Raw genomic sequence first — 13,412 nt, forward strand, 5'->3', positions numbered from 1 at the left:
AAAAGTTGCATAAATTTGTTTCAAAGTTTGTAATATTGTGTAATAAAAATTTTTTTTCTTAGTCCTTAAGAACACAAAACTAAAAAAAATATCAAAAATCTTAAAAAAACTGAAAAAAAAATAATTTTATTAATCAGTAATTAATATTAAAATTCTTTTTAATTACAATAACCAAAGTTATATTATATTTGTATTAAAACATTTTTGTGATCTTTTTTCACTTAAAAGTTTTTTATTGGTATTAAAAAAGCATTGGGAAAATTTATCAAAAAATATGAATATAAAAAATAATATTTAATTTAAATAAATATTGAATTTTTACAATTTTTCTGTTCACTCTATACTTTTTTTGAACATTATTTCTACTCACAAATATTTTTAAGCCATTGTTTTACCCAAGAATTTTTTTAACGTTTCTTTACCCGTAAAAGTTTATTACTGTTAAAAAAATAATTGTTGGAATAATGTACAAAAATACAAGTAATTTTCACAGCGTTCTCTTGAAGCTAACTTTACTCCATTAAGGGAGTTCTGCATTGACCAAAACAAATGGTAGTCCGTTGGTGCAAGGTCATGGCTAAATAGTGGAAGCGTCAAAACTTTCCAGCCAAGCTCTCTCAGTTTTTGCCGAGTCATCAAAGATGTGTGTGGTCCAGCGTTGTCCTGATGGAAGACGAAGCTCTTTCTGTTGATCAGATCTGGCCGTTTTTTTCGATTGCTTGTATCAATCTCATCAGCTGATGGAAGTAAAATGTAGAGTCAATCGGTCGACTAGGCTGGAGCAGCTCATAGTGGATGATTCCATCCCAATCCCACTAAACACTCAGCATAACCTTTCAAGGCATCAATCCTGACTTTGCGACCATTTGTTGAGCTTCAACACGCTTGGACCATGCTCTTTTTCGCACATTATTGTCGTATTTGATCCACTTTTCGTCTCCTTTTACCATACGCTTCAGAAGTGATTCGATTTCATTTCGTTTCAGCAAAGAATCGCAGATGTTAATTCGGTCCATAAAATGTTTCACAGACAATTCATGTGGTACCCAAACATCAAGCTTCTTTTTGTAGCCAGCCTTTTTTAAATCCTCAGCGATGTCGTGGCTACTTACGTGACGGTCCTGGTCAATATTTTCCATAATTTCATCGACTTTTTCAACTATAGGTCGACCAGAGCGAGGTGCATCGTTCACATCGAAATTTCCAGAATGGAAGCGAACGAACCATTGTTGTGCTACACGAGCTCATACAGCATCTTCTCTGTAAGTTTCATTGGTGGCTTGCGTGGCCTTCTTCCCTTTTTTATATAAAAATTTCAAAATATAGCGAATTTCTTCATTATTTTCACTCATTTTTGAACAGCTGTAGCTTTTTTTTCCATTTTCCCGAATATAATTTGCTTTTGGATGAATGAAGCTTAAAAGCTCACCTTTTCAGCACTATATGGTATGACACAATGTGATTGGTAGCACTGGAGATATACGACTGCAACGACATCTATTGATAAAATACGAAAAGAGTTTTTTGACTACCCAATATATAAGTTAGTATCAAAAAAAAGTTTAGAAAAGTTAAAAGTAAGATTTTTTTATATTAACATAATAATATTTATTCAGTTAAATATTAATTATTTTTTTGTAATTTTTTTTAGTCACACTTTGTGTATTTTTTATTTTTTTGAAAAGAAATTCATTGGAATGAAAAACGAAACCATAATTTTTATTTTTCAATTATGATTAATTTACTGAAATATTAATTATTATTTTTTAGATATTTTTTAATCACCATAATATATTTTTATATATTTTTTTAATTTCAATAAAAAAAAACTTTTGTTAATAAATGAAAATTTTTTAGAAGAATTAAATTATCAATATTATTATTTGTGTAATGGAAGAATAATAATTACTCTAATTAACTATTAAATATTGTAAAAATTAATATTAATTAATTCATTATTTTGTTTAAACTAAAGTTTTTTTTAAATATTTTTTTTTAAATAAATATACAGTGAAACTTCGATAACTCGTATTTGCAAGGGACCACAATTTAAATACGAGTTATGGAGTTTTTCAAGTTATCAAGTTATACAACTTATAGAGGCAACATACAGAATATACGAATTATAGAGTTTTTTTTTATTTATTTTTTCAATTTTACATAAAAAACAAGAAATGATTGTACATATTTAAATTTTAAAATATAAGTACATATGTTATTCAATCAATATACGTATGTATGTATTTTGAAAAATTGTACAAAAAAATTACGAAAAGTGTTCATTTTAAAAGAAATCCGTAATATGTTTTTGACGGACATTATTTTGGCGTATTTTATCTATGGCATTATCAATGTTTACAATGTCATTAAAAATAGTGTCTTCAACATTTGATGCCATGAAAAAAAGACGCAAATTTTGAATTGAAGCTTTCGCAACCTTTGATGTTTTCGTCACGTACGGTTTTTTGTGAAAGAAAATATACGAGTTGTAGAGGCTTTTGAGGAAAAAATACGAGTTGTAGAGGCTTTTGATCGACATTTTTAAATTTTTGTCTCAAGAAAAATACGAGTTATCAAAGGAACCGAAATACATGCATTTTTCGCGAATTTTTCTAGGGACCGAAGAAATACTATGAAATATCAAGGTTTTTCGCTTATCGAGGTTACGACTTATGGAAGTTTCACTGTAATTATTTTATGTTTTTAACTTGTGTTGTTAATTTTTAGACTGAGTTTAATTTTTTTCATAGCAATAAAAATAATTATTTTTATAATGTTAAGTTTTTAGTTTTGTTTCAAATAAATTTTAAATAATATGCTATTTCCATCTCTCTCATTTCGTAAAATTATTTTCTTTATTTAAACTGTTTTTCACATCTGTGCCATTTTTTTGTTGCTCGTTGCCTTTTGACATATGTGAAGCAATAAAACTGTCTGCGTGCATCCTGCCGAATGTTACGCTTCTCAACTCCAACAACAACAATTTTAATTTTCACTTTAACTTAATGTGTCAGAACTCAAAGTGACATACAAAACTTCGCATTTTTTTTATTTATATTTGGATTTAATTTTATTATAAGCAAAAAATTCTTTAAGCACTTAATATTTTATAATATGTTTCTTCAGTATTCTTAGTAAAGATAAGCTTAAAAAATTGTAATTATTCATAAGACATCATGACATAACATAAATCCCTTCTTTATTGTTGTAAAGTTATACTTGATAATTGCTTATAAAACACCTTATTTGGTACCATTCCAGGCATCTGTCTCCATATCCTACTACTACATAAAGTACTCTAATTTTAATAAATTTTTCGTTTTCCTTTGCAGATCGCCCCTCCAACGACGTAATTTGTTCAATGTAAGTCATTTTAATATATTTCTGTATTATTTTATTAGTCCTACAGTGGGCTTAATATGCATTTCAAACAAGTCACACTGAATATATATTAAAAAAAAAATTGATTTTGTTTATAGCAAAACTTATACTCAATATTTATTTAAATGTTTATTTTATTTATTTAAACATTTATTTTTTAAAGCCAACAAGACATTCCAAAAAATTTCCTTCTACTTAACTTAATTTGTTGATCGAGGTCAATTCCGAAAACATCGAACCGTCTGCTATGGACAGAAAGGCCTCTGAATTTCGCAAAACTAGGCTCTTATTATTGCAGTAAAGTTTCTTCCTTAGACATTCTTCATGCACTAATACAGTTTATTTTTCTAATTCGACCAAACTCTAATCTCTTCATTCCTCACGTGTGTATTCTTCACTTCACATTGCTACTTACGCTTCGACAAATTAATCAATAAAGTCAACTGTCAGCCCACAGCTGTCGAACTTGTTTACCTTGACTTTATATCTTCTTTCGTGGCAAGCACGAGACAAACCTTTCAAGTCACCTTTGCACTCAACACCGCCATGTATATGAGTATGTGCTTCGAAGTGTATCCTTAACCACGCTCTCATCAACTCACCTCTATTTGTCGACGTCCTCAATTACAACACATATTACATACTTTTCCACACGACTGTTTGAGTTTGCCAAATAAGTTTGCTGCTGGTCAGTACAGTCTTATTAATGTTGTAATTGTTGTTAACTCTTGTGTTTAACTCTTGCTGCTTCTTGTTTGGTGTGTCTTCTTGAACTCTTGTTTGTGTTGTTGCTGTCGCTCAACTTTTTTCTGCACTGTCGGACAGTACTTTTCTGTTATTTATTCCATTGACTTTTGTTCTTGCTTTAATTATTTTGCGTGATTGCACTTTAACTGCTAACTTTTGCCTGTAAATGTAGGCGCTGTCTCTACTTCTGAGTCTCTGTCCTTTTCTCCCTTCCACTCTCTCTCTGTTTGGCAGCTTCGGTGTCTTCTTGTCTAACTTAAGTTAATTGCGCAGTTATTTTTCACAAAGTTCTAAGTTCTACCTGCGATTCGTACCTTGACCGTTATCTTTCGCTGCGTTCTTGTCTGTTCATACTTTCCTTGTCTTCCGTCTTTCTCTCTCCTCTTATACTCGTGCTGCTTATCATTGATTTCTCATTTCCTTAGTTACTTTAATGTGTATTTGTAAGTTTCTGCGCTCATCCTTAGCGGAACTATTTATTTTTCTATTTTTTATCGGTTTATCTCTCCGTCGTCTTCTCTGTAGCCCTCTTTTACGGTGTTTTCTTCCGCAAATAATTGTTTTTTGTCGTTGTTTGCTTCTTGAGCTCAATCGATAGCATCGTTTCGCTCCTTTTCTTTGTATTTATTTTATTTTTCTGCGAAACTTTTACACCTCCAACCCCAGCCGCTCTATTTACTTCCATTACTTATTTACCTGTCGTTAATGAACTTGATTTTTATCGGCCACTCATTTTTCTTCTTCGGCAATACGTCGAGTTCCTACTCCGACATTCACCTGATACAAAAATTCCTTACATTTTTGTTGTCCGCTTCTTCTTAAGACTACGTTATTTTTGTGTTATCTCCTCCGCCTCTCTGTCTGCCTACCTGCGTTAGTCTGTGCGCCTGACTATCCCATTAGCCGGCAAGTTTGGTCGGTAGTTCAATGAGTTGTTAGTTTGTCTCCTTCGTTTTCTGTCTTCGTTGTTTTTTCTTCTTCCTGCTTCTTATTTATTAACTTACTTTCTTGCCATTCTGCCATCTGTTTACAACTTACTTGTGGTCGTTGGTCGTTGGCGTATTATGTAATTTATCTGATTTCCATATTTCAAATAGTTTTTGGCATTCGTGAACTTGATCTTCGTTCGAGATTGTTGACGGGCAACTTAACTTTGCAAAGTAGTTAATTGCATTTTATGGCAGCAACTCCGGCTAACTATTGAATTATAAGGTTACATTTTTATCCTTATCTCTAAGCTCAAATCCTTGATATACGACTATTGGTGAGTTGGATGGCAATTGGAACTTTGTGGCCGACAGTTTGTCCATAAATAAGTACTTCGTTTGCCGTTAAGCCACTTAATGGCCATGATACTAAATTAATTTAGTTTGTTGTGGGTTTGAATATTTGTTGTTCCGCCGTTAAGGAAATAGGAAATCTGATGAGGGCCAAGTATTACTACATCTCTTGTTGGTAATTATTTCGCAGTGAGGTCATTAACACGAAGAAAACTAGAAAGACCGTTAACTTCAGCTGCACTGAAGCTATTAAAAGCTTCACAGGGTAATTTCTTAGAGAAAAAATATTTAAAAATATCTTTATCTTGGTATTGATCAAACAGTTTGTATGGCAGCTAAATACTATTGTAATCCAATCTGAACAACATATTCGTAAATTCCAGTGTGGCCTTGAATAATAATACATGTCAAATTTTGTGAAGATATCTTGCCAAATATAATATACAAGAAATACTTGATTTTGACCTATCGCTTTGTATGGCAGCTATATTTTTGAGTGGTCCGAAATCGGCAGTTCCTAGTAATGAGTAGTTTGTGGAGGAAAAAGTTTTTGCAAATACACTGCGAGGGGTCAAATATCCTTTTGTTTACATTGTATGCTCAATAATCTTTTCGTTAACCTTTAGTGGCGCCAATAGCCTTCGCTTACATTTAGCAAAGTCAAAAATCTTGGTATGCATTTAGCTAAGTCAACAACCTTTCTTTACGTTTGGAAATGATCCTTTTATTTACATCTTATGAGTTGAATGACCCCTTTGTTTACATTTTTTGAGGTTACTGATCCTTTCGTTTACTTTTGATCAAGTCGACAGCCTTTGTTTAGGTTTAACGAAGAAGACAACCATGGTCTTCATTTAGCCAAGTCAACAACATTTGTTTACATCAGTAATTTTTTGGCTTTCATTTTATGAGGTCAGTGAACTCTTTGCTTACATTTTATTGGGTCAGTAAGCCTTTTTTACATTCTTTTTTGATTATATTTTATGGGATCAATGAGTCTTTCGTTTATTTCGGTAAAGTCGACAACTTTTGTTTACATTTAACGAAGTTGACAACCTTGTTATTCATTTAGCCAAGTCAACAACATTTGCTGCATATAAGTCAGTGATCCTTTTTTTAACATTTTATGGGATCAATAAGCCTTTTTATATTCTATGGGGCCAGTGGCCTTTTTGATTATATTTTATGGGATCAATGACTCCTTTGTAAATTGCTTAGATTAGAGTACCAAAGCATATAGTTGTCATACAAACTGACCAATCAATATTTTTTCGTTAGCAGGCGAAGACTATTCTATTGATCAGAAAAGTTATGACCAAATTTTTCTGGGGTTTATAAAGTGTTACCTGCCTGGACTACCCGAATAATAGTAAAATAGTAATACCTAATGTTCGGATCGTTTAGTCATAATGAAAAAAAGACCCCATTTGGTAAAGAAAAAATGTTTTCACGACTAAGGTGAGCGAATAAAGCGACGAACCGCTGCGACATCTGCCGTACTCAACTGATTTGGTTTCGTAAAATTTCTTTTTTGCTAGAAACTTGAAAAATAAAGCTACAGAATACGTCACTGTTTGGATTTTATACGAAATAATCGAGCAGTTTAGGATTGTTCTTCTGTGGGAAATATTAAATTCAACTATATGAAGTGTGTCAAGGTTCCGCTACAACTAAATTGGGTGCTGTTTTCTCCGATACGTCTTAAATGAAGAAAATCTCGAAAAGTGATTAATATCTCATTTTTTTCCACAACAAATGGAAGTGATGTAATTATCGCGTGATTCAGATTCCAATTACAATTTTCTTATAGCACAGTATTTTTTTGCCTACCATATTGCTCCAAAAAAATTCGTTTTTACGCTAATTAATATTTCGTACATCAAAATCGCATCAACAAGAATAGCAAAAAAGCCAACAACAATGCCAGCTACAAGCAATATTGTTCTCTAGCTATTTACATAGTGTCATAATTGTATTGCTGATCATCAAACACTCGCCTTTCGGCCGCTTTATCCAGCGCCAACAGCTGCGAGCAATTTTTTTCCTGCGCAAACAGCGGCCGCCTCTTCACACGCAATAGAATTCCAATTAGATGAAGTATAAAAATGTTTTTCATAGTAAATTTGCCATACAGTTACATAGGTTGTGTGTGTGTGTGCAGGAGCATCAAACTGATGAGAGCAAGTTCCAATTTAACATCAATTATCCGGCAGACGCTCACAAGCGTTCGCACACACACGTATATGCATTTTTGTACATGTTTATGGATAGGAGCCTCAACATTCCTGCGCGCACTTCCTACGCACACGCAATTAATATCATCACATTGAGTAAAATTTTGCGTCTCACTCTCTCAGACACGCCTGCCTGGTGTCTGTGATGAAAGCGAAAAATATGTGAGCATAGATTTTTGACACGCAAAATCAGGCATAGTTAGTCTGTTGCATGTGCTGAAGTGCCGACAAATATTGGACAGACACGTGGGAAGGACAAACAGCTGGCTTTGCACGGCTGCCTGTCGTAGAGTCTGATATTTTTGGTATATATGTATGTATATAAATATGGAAATTGTCTTGTCATACAATCATACAAACTTATAAATGTGAAAGTTGAAGAAACTACGTTTAAACGAATTTTGTAGCATACTTTTAGGGCTCACAGCCGTTAAACTACGCTAGACTCGTATATAAATATTTTAACAAACATATTCAAATTCATATATGTATGTACATATGTATATAATATATATGCAGATTAAGCTTGTTTTGGTTAGCTTTCCTCCTTTCGCCTACACTCACACATTTTTTGTTCTTCCTCTCGTTCGTTTGCCTTTCGTTACGGTTCATTTGCTTTTGGCATGTCATAACCTTATAATGTTAACATATTTTTACGGTTAGCGTGTAACTTTCAACTAAGCATTTTTGTGTGGCGCGCGCTCGTTAGAGAGAGTTTCAAAGTTGAAATTGTCTAGGCAGCCCTGTTGCATATTTTGGCAAATTTCATTTAATTTGTGCATAAATTTTCATATATTTTTGTTGTTATGTAAACAAAATTTTTACAGACATCGAGCAAATAGTGAGAATATATGTAAATTTGTATTTAACTAGTGTTATTTTAATAAACTATATATACATATGTATATATCAGGTAGTCGAAAAAGTCTTTTCGTATTTCTAATCAATTTAATATACTGTATGACGAAGCTGTTTTGAAATGAAATCTGGCTCTATTTTGATAAGATATGTATATGAGACTAGTTACGAACAAAAACCAGTGATAAAATGATACATATTAAGGGAAAATAATTTACGGCCGATCTGAGATCGGGAAAAGGAAGGGAAGAGTCATGGTTTAATTCTTAATGGTTAAAAATCACTTACCTCGATAATCAAAAGATCTATAATTTTTGCAAACTGACCTTTTTCATATAACTTCAAAATTTATGTGAAGACTTTTGTTTTTATATTGCACAAACAATTTTTTTTTTGGTTTTCAGGAAATTTGGTGTAAGTTTACCTTCTTATGTCCCAAACACACTGTATTTTTTTATTTAAAATATTTATTTTTATTCTTATATTGATCTAATATCGAAAAAAAACTCTTAATTTTCAATCGAAAAATGTCAAGTCAAAATTTCAAATATTTTTTTTTTTTAATCTGAGTTGATAAACAATTCAGCTGGCAACCCTATTAAAAAATATATTATTATAGGCTCAAATAGGTACGAATGTAATAAGTATTAAGTTAATGGTGGTTCCTTTAAATGATTTCGTGATCCGAGCTGATCTCTTTTGATGCAAAGTTTGATCTTCTTGACCTCTAAATGAGCTTTCTTGGTCTAATTTGGTCTCCCTTGATCCTTAACTTGAACGACCTTGTTCCTTAAGTAAGTATTTTTAAGCAAGAGTGAGTCAAAATTTTATTTTATTTATGATGTGGAGAGAAATATATTTAATGTTAGTTGGCAACTCTATTCAGTAAGCTATGCTAAAAGAAAATCTGTTTGAGTTCTTTCCCACAAACAAATAGGCACGAAAACATATTTTTCTTATGATCCTTGAATATATATATATATATATAATATAGTATATATACAGTATATATATATATATAATATAGTGAAATTTCATATTTTATGAAAAAAATTTTATGGCAACCCTATTTAAAAGTTTTTTAGAAATTCTTCTTTATTTGTCAGATTTTCAAAATATATTAATTATCAAATGTTTTTATAAATTTTACATTTGAAAAAGTTACATATTGGAAGAAAAATGTGTTGGCAACCCTATAATGATTAATTTTTAATTCTTGAACATTTTTTATTTGACTATGCTTATAGGAGTTAAGCTGAGCTCTATGCTACTTTTTGTGGCAAAACTATATCAATATAATGGAAAAAAATGTTATATTGGTGAAATGTGTTGGCAACCCTATTATTTTTTATGAAAAAATATTTATTTAAGTAAAAACCTGGTAACCTTATTAAGATTTTTTAAATTTTGTATTTTAATACGTTTATAGAAATTATACTGAGCTGTTTGACATTATTTTTTGGGGCAACTCTATATTAATTTTATGGAAAGAAATTATATAAGTAATAATGTATTGGCAACGCTATTATATTTTTTTTTATTTTTTGTCGATTTTATATTTTAATGTGGTTTTAGAAATTACACTGAGCTATTTAGACTGAGCAATTAAATATTTTTTGTGGCAACACTATTTTAATTTTACGGACAAAATTTATATATGATTGATTTTATCATTTTTGCAAATTTTATATTTTAATACTGTCATAGAAATTACACTGATTGAGCAATTTGATATTTTTTGGTGCAACTCAACTTAAAAAAGAATAAAATTTGTTGGCAACCCTATTATGATTTTCTAATTTTTTGTCAGTTTAATATTATAACACATTTATGAAAACTAAACTGAGATATTTAGATTGAGCAATTTGATATTTTTTTGGTGGCAACTCTATTTGCAATCTTCCGAGAAAAATTTAGAAATTTTATGTTTTTATTTTATAAATTTTTTATTGTTTTGATGATAATTTTGAAATTAAAAATTTTTGTGATTAATTTTTAACATTTTTACCATTTAATGGCAACCATACCTGAAATAAACTCATTAATTCATCGTCATCGCCTTTATATCGTAAAAATTCAATCAAAAATTGAATATTTTTCTTCAAAGAAGTACAATATCTCCATCTTTCTCGGAATTTTTACATGTGTACATACATTTGGCTTCATATATGTACATATATATTTACATTATATATGTATTATGTACATATCTAGTCGTATGAGCGTACCAACACATGCACCCACTTGAGCTAATGCCTCAAATTGAGTAGCTACAAGTGTTGCACAGCAGATTAGGCAGACAAGTGCACGTGAGCAACACACGCAAAAAACACATACTCCCTCATATATATATATATTTTATAAATTTATATTTAAGAACTTTCATATACATACAAACCTAATGTGAATAAGTGAGTAATATGTGCATAAATTGAGTTTTTCGTGCCAAGAAAAACGCAAAATTCCATTACACCGTTACTGTGCGATGCATACACACACATACTTACCTAAATATTCATACATATGAGTTTGGATCTGTATGTGTGTCCAACTCGCCATAAGCAAGCAGGGTAAAAGCTTCAAGAAAATTAAATTAAAATCCAATCTTCTATGTAATTATTGCATGCTGGCAGCACACAGACACCAAAGCTACACATACATACATATATATGTGCATACATGCAAAGGAGCTAAGCCTAGGGGGTATTGGTTGCCCGAACAGTTAGTTAGTAGGTCTGCTGAGATTTGTGAATGTGAGTAATTTGTGTTTGTGGACTTTGAGAAACTTAACGGTCAGCTAGATATGTAAATATGTATTATGACCTGGAAAAGCCCAAAAGACTAAGTGAGTATGTACATAAGTATGCATACAGTCGATATGTATATAAAAAGTGAAACTAAGTCGATGGATCTGTTGATGAACTGTGTAGCTTCTTGTTATTTTTGGCATTTATTACTTTTCTATCTTGCCAAAATATATATGGTCAAAAACGTATATATGAACTCACTTACACATACACATACATATGTAGTAATATATTTTTACTAAAATATTTATTTTTAGACCAAATTGTACCTCTGAGTATGCAAATTTCAAGTACATACAATTCGTTACACACTTTTAATCCCCTCACTCGGAGTGTAAATGCTGACAAAATAGAGATTTTGCGGTAATTTTCTCTGGTTGAAATTTTATTGGGTCAAGCAAATATTATGAATTCAAATGTTACGTAAATTTAGGTACAGTTCTGGTGGTGGTAGTGTATTTCAATAAGTGCAAGTTCTGATTTCAAGAACTTTTTGTGCTATTAAATCTCAAACAGCTAAAAATTAGGAAAAAAAAGAAGTAAGTCAGCCTCTAAACTATAATTTCGAGACCTTAAGCCCTTATTATTTTTCCAAAAATATTTTTTCTAATTTCTTAGAAGTCCTTTCAGTTCAATTTTGGACACTAAAATACAATTTGTAAAATAATCCCAAGATAGCGCCATCTAATGAGAAACTACTGAACGCTTGATCTGTTGAAGATCCTGCTATTATCAAAGTAAGGTACGAGAAGACTTTTATCTTTCGAACATCGATTCCTTCATAGAGTACTTTGTGAGTTTGCATTTCTCAAAATATTGGAGATGCGATTCTGATATTAAGAAGATATTTCATTTACGAGTATTTAAGAAAAACACCTTCACTATAAGAAAATCACCGCCAAGATTGGCTTCAGGGAAGTACTTTAGTGCTTGTTGGAATTCAATATTGCATTATATTAAATTATTTTTTTAACTATGTCTAAAATATATATTAATTAATAATTTTTTTTTAGTTTTTTGAGCCTGAAAAGCTCGATTTTTGTTTCTTGTGAATGACTGATTCTCTCATTTAAGGCTCTTTAAACATTTTCTTCAAACATTAAAATCAAATTCACTATTAGAACTCTTTGTAATGCCCTTGTCTTTCATGTCAGTTACTTAGCAAGTCACGGCTACTGAAACTTCACTGAAAAAATGAACGCGGCAAGTAACACATACGCACCGTACAACTCATAAGGCCTATGCGTAAGAAAGCGATGAATTATCGCATGAGCATAAGAGTTTAGGTTAGAATTGTCATTAAAAAACTCATTTCGTTAACATCAATTTAACGAAAATCTCTGGTAGCGTTGTTGTATAAATAACGGTTATTTAACCGATAAGTGTCTTGTAGGGTTATTCTACACGATTTGGGTTCTTTTATCAATATTTATAGAAGTCGCTACCGTCGACTTCCACGCCTATAAACATACGCGCTATATATTGAAGCCTTTAACATTGATGCAACAAAATGTTGCAGGATCCCGAAAATTTAATTTTTCAATCCCGAAATCGCTTTTAAATATGAAAGGAAACACATCATACATACACATGTATGTACATATATTGAACAGTGATGCAACAAAATGTTTCGGTATACCGAAAATGATATATAGAAGAAAGTCATAAACAGCGATGCATTAAAATTTTTCGTGGTCCCGAAATTTTTATTTTATAAACTTTAAACCACCTTCCCTCCCGAAATAAGACATAGATAGAAGTCATCAAAAATTTCGGAATCCCGAAAATTTTATTTTTTTAATACAGAGATATGATTCATACATAAAAATCATCAACAGTGATGCATTACAACTTTTCGGGATCCCGAAATTTTCATTTTACAATTTCGAAATCACTTTTTCTCCCGAAATACGACAGGAAATCATCAAAAATTTCGGGATCCCGAAAATTTTATTTTGTAATACCGAAATTGTTTGGCTCTCGAAACATGATAGAAACCACATATGTAAATAAAAATCATCAACAGTGATGCAACTAAGAATTTTGGTTCCCGAAAATTTTATTTTTGTTTTTCAAAAAATTGGGATTCGAAAATTCCTAAAAAT

The 13,412-nt window shown here is 31.2% G+C and overlaps 1 long non-coding RNA gene across 1 annotated transcript in view; it reads left to right on the plus strand.

Annotated features, from left to right (window-relative positions):
* Positions 1-3,330: 3,330 nt before the first annotated feature.
* The window catches only part of LOC126753341 (uncharacterized), a 288,292-nt gene continuing 278,210 nt past the window's right edge, over positions 3,331-13,412 (plus strand). Inside the window, exon 1 of the long non-coding RNA XR_007666118.1 lies at positions 3,331-3,363. This is a non-coding gene — a long non-coding RNA (uncharacterized LOC126753341). The remainder of the gene's footprint in view (positions 3,364-13,412) is intronic.

The sequence above is a fragment of the Bactrocera neohumeralis genome, chromosome 3 (genome assembly GCF_024586455.1).
Source record: "Bactrocera neohumeralis isolate Rockhampton chromosome 3, APGP_CSIRO_Bneo_wtdbg2-racon-allhic-juicebox.fasta_v2, whole genome shotgun sequence".
NCBI classification, from domain to species: Eukaryota; Metazoa; Arthropoda; class Insecta; order Diptera; family Tephritidae; genus Bactrocera; species Bactrocera neohumeralis.